Source organism: Nelumbo lutea, chromosome 8 (assembly GCF_056320005.1).
Source record: "Nelumbo lutea isolate HS-2025 chromosome 8, American lotus-T2T, whole genome shotgun sequence".
Classification (NCBI taxonomy): domain Eukaryota; kingdom Viridiplantae; phylum Streptophyta; class Magnoliopsida; order Proteales; family Nelumbonaceae; genus Nelumbo; species Nelumbo lutea.
Window position 1 is genome coordinate 5,487,064 of NC_142691.1, and position 13,153 is coordinate 5,500,216.

A 13,153-nucleotide genomic window follows, 5' to 3' on the forward strand; every position below is an offset into this window, starting at 1 on the left:
TGTAATTATAAATTTTTATTCATAGGAGATGTTTCAGATGCACTGCTGAAACATACCATAACTCCGTAAGGTTGGTGTAAGGTGACCTTTATAAAGAATAAATCCAAACCCTTCAATTGGCAGGATCTTGGCTGTTTATAGCAGAGACTTGAGATCAAATCCAACTCCCACCAGGGTTTGGGTAGTGCTATGGGTATGGAGATGGGCTACCCCCTGTGTAACCTTAAGAACAGTAGAACACGAGTATAAAAAAATTGTAATTAGGCTGGCGTCTGTTTGGGATGGCTTTCATGCACTAGTTTTCTGTGTTATGTGAGCCAGAAAAAAAGAATCATGAAGTCATGAAACCATGTGATGTAGATATCATAAATAACTTGTTAGAATCAACTCAATCAATGCAGCTATCAAACAACTCCCTCCAAATGAGCTTTTACCGCACGGCTTTATGTTCATGAACTGCATTGGGTTGACATAATGGGTTAGGTTGTAATACTTGAAAAAATAAATAAAAGTTACATTTAGATCCAATTTTATATTTCTTTTTTTGGGGGGAATTTCCTCCATTTCACTTTCAAAATTTACAACGAAGTAAGACTCAGAACAGATTAAAACCAGAAATGCTCAATGGGTAACGATTTTATTGGTGAACCGGATAATTATCCAAAAATCATCATTTAAGGTCGCATTTGGTATTCATTATTTGAAGGACTCATCTTATTTTTGCAATTAAAAACTTAGTATTTATAGGAGCATTAAGGCTGCATATGGCATATGGCGTTCCTTATTTTAAGGACCTATCTCTTTTTTACTCTTAAAATGTTCTTATAAATATTGACTTTTTAACTACAAAAATGAGATAAGTCCTTAAAATAAGAAATGCCAAATGAAACATTAGGGGGTCTGGTCATAAGTTCCCAGTTTTGATTGTCCGGCCATCCGATCTCGTCCAAATCTTAATAATTAATTTAGGAATTTTAAGCAAAGTCATTGTCCAAATGGAAATAAACCTTTCCTCATACCAAGCCTCATGCACTGGGTTTCCCTTTATTTAAGGAAAATATTCTTTTTTTTTTATTTTCTTTAATTAATTAATTATTTATTTATTTAAATTTTAGACAGCATGATTCTAAAATGCTAGCTTCAGACCTAAAAAGAGAGAAAAGTCTATAAAATAATCACCATTGTTCTTGGTCCAAAAGAGTTTTCTGCACCTCTCTCTCCGTATTTATTTGTTTTTGTCGTATCATTTCTAATTTTGTATAAGCCTCTGACCCCACCAATCTCATAAAATCAAATATAATGCTACCAACATATGCTACCTTGAAAACCCTTACTTTCAGCAACTCTTCTACATTGAATCCGAATCCACTTAACTAAGGTCAATTCTTGGCAATAAAAGAGGGCACAGGACCAAGAAGAATCTAGAGACAAGCAACTATAGTAAGTGTTGCTGCACAAACTCGTAAAACCTTGAGAGTTGGGGAACTAGGCCTAAAAGATAAGGCACACATCTCGCTATTAGAATGGGATTCATCTGTTGGTTTTTTTTTTTTTTTTTTTTTTGTTGGGAGGAAATTCAGACTCTTAATGACACCAACAGCCAGGGACATTTTCTAGGCACATGATCAATCAGAGAATATCGATCACATGACTTCATACATCTTGTTTTTTATGGAATTTTGAAGCTTACTAATGATATGATTCAGATCTTGTCTTAGGAGATCTTCATAGTTGGATAAGTGTATGATGTGGAAAGGTATGATACTAAAAAAGTTTTGACCAATTAAAGTCTCCCATGAATTTTTAATAAACATTTTTTGTCAAATTTTGATGAATGTGATTGATTATCGCTGCTACAATACTGGTTGATTGATTATAAGTTTTTTCAGCATCATAATTAAAATCAAAATGATAGGGATTGATACACCATATTGTTAATTCCGTTTCAATGTTGGCATCTTTTTTTGCAAGTTAACTTTGGGAAAGGGGATTATTCTATCAAATCAAAATGGTAATTATTTTTGAAAGTTAACTTTAGGCTAGATTTGATTTGATAGAATAAAAGAGAGGAATGGAAAGTTGAGGGGAAGTTCTGAAGAAACTTCACAAAATCTGTCAGAAAACTTTTTTCTCAGCTTTCTGTTCCTTTCTTATATTCTACTAACCCAAACATATTAATCTTTAGTCGCACAAGTGCTACATCTATTAACAAGAAGCATATACTTGTGTTAGTTTTGGGTCTAAATTTGATTATATAATATTAATTTATATATTCATTATTTTCTTCTCCACATTCATACTTAGGGGTGAGCATTATTCGGTTAAAATCGAAATATCGAACTGAAAATTTTGGTTTCGATTTTTAGGAATTTTAATGTTCAGAATTAGAAATTCAGTTAATTGAAAAAACCAAATTAACTGAAATTCATTATGTAATATGTAATATATATACTATACAATATTTAATATTTAATATATAATATGTTATATATTTATATATTAATGTATTATATAATATAAAATTCATATATATATATATATAGGTTATAATATATAATATTTTATATTAATTAAATCCGGTTTTTAACCGAATAAAAAGGATCATTCATTCTCTTCAAGTGCACTCGGCTCGGCTCTCTCACTCTCATCTGATCATCTCGTCACTTCTTTGATATAACGAGTAAGGGGGCCACTATCATCGATTGCAGCATTTGCTTTTTTGATTGAAAAGTCTCGTTGTAATTAAAGATAATAAGAAGTCAGTCAACATTGATGTTAAAGCTAATGTGAATAGAGATTTGTTGATGGGGAAAACAATCAAACATCTCCTTTGGGAAGAGAGTCTATCATCGATTCATAAAATTGAGCTGAGGTGCATCTGCATTCACATTGTTTGGGTTTGGGTGGGGATCACCGGATCGATATCACTATGACTCCTTTCCATCATCCCGGATAGCGGTGCTAAACGCAATTCGAAGTATATAGTTAGTCGTTGTATATTCATCATTCATTGGCTCTAAGATTTAAAATTTATTTGGGAGCCATTATTATTACTCAATTGAGTTTGTGGGAACTCGAGGATACTGAACACATCATCTCACAACACATTAATCCTGGACAATTTTTTTAAAGCAAGTCAATTGCCACGTCAATAAAATCATTAATACTGCCCAACAATCTTTTTTATCAATATCATGTACACAAAAACTCTACTCACATACCATCCCATCACACATTGGGAATATCTTCATATAACACCTAATACTTCATCCCTTTAACTTGTTTTAGATGTTTTAGATGTAGGGGCGGCCATCAATGAAATTTTTATTAAAATTTCAAGAGAGTAAAGGAAAACTATAAGGGTACCTAAATGCCATACCCCCTTAAAAAACCTATACATGATGTCATGAGCCACAAATATACAAGAAACATGTCCTACGGAAAAAATAAATAAATAAATTCCCTTTATTGATTCAGAACTCATTTACATCTTAGATAAGGTTGCAGGAAGTTTTGATGGGTGCTTGTTTTTATTCATTTTATAAAACCCTTAACTTATTTTAGGGGAGTTGAGATGTTTTGTCAATAAAACGTGTTTCAATCCTCTACCAATTTGATCTAACACCATCATCATGTATCTCATCATGAGACTGGGACCCATCATAAAAGTAAGATCCATTATATATGAAATATGTGGTGTGACATTACGTTGATAGAGGTTTGGAAGGGGTTTTGTCGGCCGGAGATCCAAATTTATTATAGGGAGAGGGGCAGTCACCGAAAAATGTATTCAAGTTTCAAGGAAAAAAAAAACCTATGAGGGGTTGCATAAATACCTTACCCCTCTAGAAACCTAGACATGATGTCATCAATCCATGAATATTACAAGAAACAGGTTCAATGATCACGAGGCAAAATAAAAAGCAAAAAAAAACCTATAAGCTGTAGGGCGTTTTGAAGGATGATTGTTTTTATTCATTTTTTTTAAACCCTAAATTTGTTTTTGATTGAGGGGTGGCCATAAAAAATTATTAAAATTTCAAGGAAAAAGAAAACTATGAGAAGGTATGTGAATACTTTACTCCCGCTAGAAAACTTACGTATGCATGATGTCATCAACTTGTAAATATATAAGAAATATGTCCGGTGATCACTAAGGGGCGTTCTACAATGTGGTTGTTCTTACTTTTAAAACAAAGATAACTGTCACATTAGTAAAAACAGTATAATTTTGCTGATGTGGCAGTTAAACAAACAATTATATTGTCAACACCCCTTAACCCCCCCTCCCTCCTCAAAAAAAAAAAAAAAAAACTCATTATTATCTTAAATAAGGCAGCAACAAGCATTCACGTCTTTGACCAATATACAAATTCAATGGTATAAACCTTCTCTTAAATGAAAGGAGTATAAATGCATATATGTAGAGTGCAAAATCTTGTATTTTATATTATTTTATATGTATTTATATTTGTGTTTTTTCCAAACTTTAAGATCATAAGCCAAATTAGCCAAAACATCTACTGGTTTATTGCCTTCTCTATAAATGTGAACAAATCTAGTATTCTTCATATTCTCAGTAGAAATCTGCTAAATTAAAAAATATAAAAGAAAAGTAGTTTCTTGAAGAGAGAAGGAAGAGAGAAGGAGAAGAAGAGAAGTTGAAAAGAAAAGAAAAGCAATTAATCTGACTGACTCCTTCACTTATTATTTATACTAAAATAATAGAATAACACAAAGACAACTATGCCCTTATAGGGCGGTAAAACATAAAACAATATATATAACACTCAAAAACATAATAAAATTTGGACTCACATAACTACTGTGGTGCCCACCTCCTATCTGACAACTAACATAAAACATCTATTCAGAAAAACATCATAAAACTAATTAATCTTCAACACTCCCCCTCAAGTTGGGAATAAATGTCACACATTCCCAACTTGCATAGATCATGTTCAAACTTGTTCTTTGCCACCCCTTTAGTGAAAACATCAGTCAGCTACAACTCTAAAGAGACATAAGGCAAACAAACTTCTCCAATTGTTACCATTTCTCTTATAAAGTGTCTATCAACTTCAATGTATTTTATCCTATCTTGCTGAATCGGATTGTGGGCAATACTAATTGCAGCCTAATTGTCATAGTATAACATCATAGGTTCCTCTGCTTTCACCCTCTCACTCAAAAGAGATCTAACCCAAAGAAATTCTAAGACACCATGACCCATGGATCTATACTCAGCCTTTGCACTTGACCTTGCCACAACCGTCTGCTTTTTACTCTTTTAGGAGATCAAGTTTCCACTTACAAAGGTACACACTCCTGATGTAGACCTCCTGTCATCTAAGCATCCTGCCCAGTCTGCATCTGTATAGGATTCTAGCTTCAGATTCTCATGATTTGAGAAAATAATGCCACTACCAAGGTGCTTTTTCAGATATGCAAATATTCTCTCAGTAGCTTCCCAATGTTGAACTCGATGTGCATGCATGTACTAGCTCACAACACTAACAACATAAAAACTATCTGGTCGTGGCATATACAAATACAGCAATCGGCTAACCATTATTTGATTTCTCCCCACATCCTTTACCAACTCACCATCCACACTATTAATTATGTGGTTTGGATCAATAGGAGTGTCTATTGGTTTGTCCCCAGTTTCCCAGTCTCTCACAGTAGGTCAAGTACATATTTTCTCTAGGAAATGAAGATCCCATGCTTAGATCTTGCAACTTCAATCCCTAAGAAGTAGTTCAACTCACCAAGATCTTTGATTTCAAATTCTTGCTGCAATGATTTTTTGAGATCATCAATCTCCTCCAGATCATTTCTTGTCACCACTATATCATCCACATACAAAATCAGAATTGACACCAAAGCATCTCTCCTCTTCACAAAGAGGGTGTGATCAAATTGTGTCTGCGTGTATCCAAAACAGATGAGTGCCCCTATGAATCTGTCAAACCAAACCCTACGTGATTGTTTCAGTCCATACAGAGATTTTATGATTTTGCACACCTTTCCTTTACCAACATTTTCATAAAAGCCTGTTGGAATGTTCATCTATACCTCTTCCTATAAATCACCATTGAGCAAAGCATTTTTTACATCAAGCTAGAACAAGGGCTATGAATAGTTGGCTGCTAGAGATAAAAGGATACGAATTGAACTCATCTTATCTACTGGTGCAAATGTTTCCAGATAATCAACACCATAGGTCTGAGTATACCCTTTTGATACCAACATTGCCTTGTACCTCTCTATCTTGCCATCGGCCTTATACTTCACTATGAATACCCATATACATCCAACTGCCTCCTTGTCTGGGGGGAGATAAACTATTTCCCAAGTTTGGTTTTTGACTAAAGCATCCATCTCATCTTGCATTGTTGTTTTTCACTCAGGTTTGGACAAAGCCTCGGTAACATTCCTGGGTATAGACACAAAATCCAGGGAAGAAAGAAAAGCACGGTAGGAGGGTGATAAGGCACTGTAGGAAAGATGGTGTGAAATATAGTGGGTTTTACACTTTCTCTTCCCCTTACGAAATGCAATGGGAAGATCAAGGTCAGTGGGATCAGCTGCAACAATGGTGTTAGGGATAGAAACATTATCATCAAAAAACATAACAAGCTCAGCCTCAAGAGGAATACCTGGAACTATATCTACTGAATCTAGTGTTTTAGAAGGACCGGCAGAGAGTGATGTGGGTTGAGGATGTATGGAGTCAACCATCACCTATCGGCACTGATATTTCTATGAGGGTGCCCGTAGTGGCTCAGGTAATGAAACTGGAGGTGCAAGTGTTGGCTAAACTGATCTAGATGCTGGCTGAACTGATGGAGGCACCACAGAAACAGGAAGAGGAACAGATTGTGAGTTCTCCTCCCCAAAACTCTCACCCTGAGGAGAACCACTCGAGAATAAGAATGTGGATTTAAAAAATGTAACATCCATAGTGAAAAATCTGCTCATCGACACTGGGTCATAACAGCAATACCCTTTTTGGTTCTGAGCATACAAAAAAAAAAGCACATTTCTTGGCCTTAGGATCCAAGTTCTTGCGATGAGGGCCAAGAATGTAAACAAAAGAAATACAACAAAAAACCATCAGATGTATATGAAATATCTCTCCATCTGGAAAAAGAAAGCTAAATGGCACCTTAAACCCCAAAATCCGTGAATGAACACAGTTAATCAAATGCACGGCTGTAACAACTGCATCTCCCTAAAACTGTACAAGAACTGAAGCACACACCATAAGACTCCTTGCCACCTCTACAAAGTGTTTGTTTTTCCTATCAGCAACTCCATTTTGTTGCGGTGTATATGCACAAATGCTCTAATGAAATACACCATGTTCTAAGAGATACGTGGTCATGTCCTTCTCAAAGTACTCTCTAGCATTATCTAATCTAAAAGACTTAGCTCTTACTCCAAATTCTATGAAAACCATCTGGTGGAAATGTCGTACTAAATTAGGAATCTCATCATGTGATCTCATCAAATATATCCAAGAATATCATGTATAATCATCCACAAACAAGAGAAAGTAACGAAATCCTTCCATGGAAGGGATTTGATATGGCCGCCATACACTAGTGTGAACAATATTAAAAGCAGTAGTATTTCTTTTATTACTTGGTTTAAAAGACTATCTACAATGCTTTCCTAACTGAAAACTCTCACACTCCAAAGTAGATAATTGAACAGACTCAACAACTTCAAAAAAAGACATTTCAAAGAACTAAAAGAAAGATGTCCCAAGCGATTGTGCCAAAGCATAACCTGGTTCACTGACTTTGACCCACTACTACTGCTGTTGCTAACATGATGACCTTAATGTCTTGGGATCTCATCCAGAAAGCAGACCCCATTCACCTCACGACCACTCCCAATCATTTTCTTTGACTCCAAATCCTGCAAAACACAATTATCAAGAAAAAATGTCACAAAACAATTCAAATTTTTTGTCAAAGAACTAACAGACAGTAGGTTGGTATGAAGTCTAGGGACATGTAAAACAGAAGACAGAGTTATATCATTGGTCACTCTAACTATCCCCTTCCCAGCAATGGGCATATGTGAACAACCTGTTGTAGAGGCTTTGTCTCTACCAGAGCTCAACTGATAGGAGCTGAAAATGGTAGGGGCATTAGTCATATGCTCAGATGCTCCTAAGTCTATAATCTAGGGAGGTCCCTCATTACCTAAAGTGGATGCAAGAATTGCAGTTGCATATGAACTACTTGTATGTGCAAAGGAAGTGGTGTAGTTGGCTCCTACATTCTGCTGTCCATCTAAATGGTTAGAGTTGGGTGAATCTTTCTTACTCATAAGTTGCCCAAACCTCTCTAATTCTGTTCTCACTACTGCTACTGCAATGGACCCAATCAATTTTGGAGAAAGGGGCTGAAGTGTCTCCTACAGTGGTACATTTGCATTTCCCTTCTTGTTTCTTATCCGAGCAGGCATAAGATTTGGATGAAACTTCCAATAAGTGTCCCTGCTTTGCTTAGGCTTCTTGCAATAATCACACACCAAGTCCTTCTTATCTTCCCTTCTAGTCTCAGTACTCCCCTTATTTCCATTCGACTTAGGTTTTGTTGTACCAACCATAGCTGATTAGTCAATCCCAGGTTGTCTTAGCATTACATTCCTCCTACTCTCCTCTCTAGAGACAAAAGCATAGGCCTGAGAGAATGTCACACCCTCCCTAGAAAGAATGTGCTGCCTAGCAATGCCAAATTCAGGGTTCAGCCTTGTCAAGAACTCAAAAACCCTATTTCTCTCTACCAGTCTGTGATAAGTTGTTGCATCATTTACACTTTCCCATACCACAGTTTCTAAGTGATTTATTTCCTTCCATAGGGATTTCAACATGGAGAAATACATAGCAAGAGATTTTTCTCCATGTTTCATACTTATCACCTAATTTCTTAACTAATAGGCTCTGGCTTCATTTTGCTTTTGAGAGTAGGTTTCAGTCACTCCATCCAAATCTCCTTAGCAATATTAGCTCATAGGATTTTTTTTTTTGCAGTTTGAAGCAACATAGAATTACACAGTTAGGACACTACTGATGTAGTGCGATCTAGTCACTCCTAGCTGGCAGGGGCCTCGCTCCTAGCTGGCAATGGACAACACCTGAGAAGGAGAAGGTGAAGGATTCCCGGGGAGCTCTCCCAGCAAGAACACTCCGATACTTAAGTTAGAACTTGGTGAGAAGCTTTGAGAGTAATGACGAGCTAAGAGTGGAGATGCGCACTACTCGATAACCAAAAATTCAATTACCTTTTTCCATGGGGGTCGGAGCTCTTATATATTAATGCGCTGCCAAATCAGGTGTAACTGCCTCTAGTTCTCTGCTACAGCCATTATTCGTCATGCTGATTTGATTGGCACAGGTATCCATCGCAGGGTACGGTCCTGTCACTTGAGAGACGTTATGCAGAGCTAGCGTGCACGACGCCGCCTGACGTGAGACGTGGGCGCAGTCCTCTGGACTGGCAGGTGCTACGCCACCGGACAAGAGATGTGGGAACAGTTTGACAAGCACGGTCTTGTCGGATAAAAAGTTTCCTGAAGGCTCCGGGTTACTCAATAGCGAGCTCCTTTATAGCGAGTTGCCTTGCAACAAGCCGTTCTGTAGCAAAATGTAGTGAGTTTTCTCGTGGTGAGCTATTATGCTAGAGTTTCGGTGAGCTCATTACGCCGAGTTGTGGCCAGGCTATCACTTACGTCAAGTCATATCCACGTGTCCCTTAATTAGGAGGTCGGGTCAAATCACCCTCCATCAATTATCATGTAATTTTCCTGCACCCATCGGGAAGAGTCTGTATCAAGTTTCTTCTCCTCCCCAATGAGATATCCTAATTTTCCATGGGCACCAATAGCCATCTTAACTGATTGTGCCCACTCCAAATAATTTGAACCATCAAGTTTTACTGTAGTAATGATGTCAGACCCAAAAATATCACTACTACCTCCAACACCCAGTCCCACAGCACCGGTAGATTTCATCTCAGTATTCCAACTCTCCATATTACTTCAAACATTTCAATAGTAAAAAAAAAAATAGATTGGAGACCTTCAAAAATAATTTAATATCACACACACAGAAACCAACCCTTTCGGAAGAAGAAAACCCTAATTGGAGAGAAATCTCTCTCCTCTCCACGCCTCCCAATAGAGAGAAAAGTGAATCGATCACTTTGGGAGGCCTAGAAAATTCCAGAAACCAAACCGCCATCTTCAGAAAATCAAAAAAAAAACTAACAATACCTGCGCGCCCAAGATCATATAAAAAACAAAGAGTCCAACTTTTCTGGGACTCTTCCCCGTACTCCAGTTCTTCCTGATTTTGATGTCAAACAATAGATCACCTTCCTGATGTCTAGATCTCACCAAAAACTCCAAGACCTAGGCAATCTATAGCAGATCGATCATTTCTTTACTACTTCATGCAATCGGCTGATCTAGGGCTGCATGAGAATGCTTTAAGAAACCCTAGCCAATGCTCTAATACCAAGTAGAAATCTACTAAATTAAAAAAAATATAAAAGAAAAGTAGTTTCTTGAAGAGAGAATGAAAAGAGAAAAAGAGAATAATAGAAGTTGAAAAGAAAAGAGAGCAATTAATCTAGCTGCCCGCTTCACTTATTATTTATACTAAAATAATAGAACAGTACAAAGACAATTATGCCCTTATAGAGTGGTAAAACATAAAACAACATATATAACACTCAAAAATATAATAAAATTTGAACTCACATAACTACTGTGGTTCCCACCTCCTATTTAACAAGTAACATAAAACATTTACTCAGAAAAATATCATAAAACTAATTAATCTTCAACGTTCTCAAATTCTTTATTGATCCTTTTCATTCAATACCAAAGATTCTAGGATATGAAAATTAAACTTATAAAGATTTTGCAAATAAGATGCCATCAAGAGAAGTCGTACATTCAATAATCATATTAGAATTATAAAAATGAATATAGGCGAGCAAAACATTTTAGAACAATTTTTAATAATACCTCCCCCCCCCCCCTCATCTATACCTGAACTCATACCTGCTTGTTATCATTCATCAAAGTTGGTAAACATATGGCATTCCATATAATTTTGCTGGTAGATACATATATAATTTAATCCGTAGATATTAACATAAATGTAAATATATAAGGATTATTACATTGATCAGATCGGATTTGTGTGGATCCACTAGTTTTATCCAATTTAAACAAATTACTTTGGATCACCTTAATTAGATTAACTTGAACTTGAATTTGAATTTGACAAATGAATAAAGATGTGAAGATATGGATCAAATACAGATCCATCACTATCAGAGTTATTGATGAAAATCCATCATCTGACATATGGTTTTTGTAATTGATTAGATATAAAACAGAACATTCTTTAAAATGTGATTGGTGGAATCGAATAAAAATCATTCTTACTCTTCAAGTGGAACAGGAAAAAGAAATATGCAATGCCTTGAATCCCTTGATTATATTACGAGCTAGGGAAGCCACGAGCATAGAAGCTAGGTTGCGTGTGCAACTTTGGTTGATGATAGAGTAATGAATTAAAGCACCTACAGGAATGAAGGGGGTTATTGACACATAATTTGCAGGGCACGACCACGTACCTTTCCCAGACCTTCTGTCCTTGATAACTTAATTTGCCTAGCTAGAATCATGAATCATGGTATTCGAAAATTTCATTGCGAATTGGATATTTGATAAAATCGAATTGAATTTGGATAATTCAAATATTTAATTGATTAAATTTAGATATTATCTGATTTGATTCGATAAAAATTGAATTCGATCGATTATTTAATTCTTATATAATATATATGTATATATATAATATTTTATATAATTTATATATTTTATATCAATAAAATATTTATTTTATAAATTTATTAATTATATAAAATAATTAATTAATTGAATCGAATATTCGAATATTTAATCGGATTCGAATTCGGATATTAATTTTCAATATCCATTAGATATCGAATTAATCGAATCCGGATATTATCTTATCCAATTAGAATTCGATCCATTTACACCCCTACAATTACACACTCCTTTCACTTGAGAAGCAGAAATTTAATCAGCGACAATTACATGAATTGTATTTCTTCATTTACCAATAACTGAATTCATCATTATTATATCTCAACTATATAGGGTTGATCACATGAATCTTATTTCTCTTTTCTGTTTGTCCTCTACGATGAGCTTTTAAATCATTTTTTTAATACTAGGATCCATATCTTTTTGGTCTTCTATCACTTACAACATGCAATAAATCACTTCTTACATGTGCTATTTTTTCTCATTTTATTAGAGCCTCAATCTCTTGCTCACAAGAACCTTGCCCACATTTATCTTAGCCACAGATAGAGAACATCTCATCCTCTACATTGTATTAAGCAGGGGAAAATATTCCAAATTCATGATGAATGGTGTATTATGGGTAGGCGTAGGCAGAAGATTCAGAGTCATTTTATTATGTACTGGAGCTATTCTTACGTTCTTTAAAATGACTTTATTTTTCATCATGTTATTTCTAATTTTTCCACTATTCATGTCTTCAATTACCAATAACTGTCAATAATAACTACCATGTGTTGTTTCTCTTATTTTGACTACTGATCATTTTATATTATTTATTTATTATGTCTTGTTCTGATGATTCCTGTTTAATTACATCTTTTATTTGCTTGTGAGTAAATAAGTTTTGATAGACAGTAAGACAAAAGCAGAAAGGGGAAGGAAGGTTCTTAAGAACTTTCATACAATTCCTTTTAGGGCTTTCCCTCAACTTTCTCTCTCTCTCTTTTGACTATCAAATCAAACATAACCAGATGGTGCTAATTACAGCAGGTGGGGAATTGTCTACAAGTTGCAGCCCTAGTTTTCGAGTCAATGGTGCAGTGAATCTCTGAAAAAACAAATATCTAGGGCATTGAAACAATGTACCGAATCAATCAATCCAAAGATCTAGCAAATTAAAATGGTCTTCTAAGACAACTAAATTGACCTTAACCATGCAAGTGATATATAAATATTTCAACCAACATTTCGAACTGCCGTTGACCCCCGAACAGTTAGATCGTTC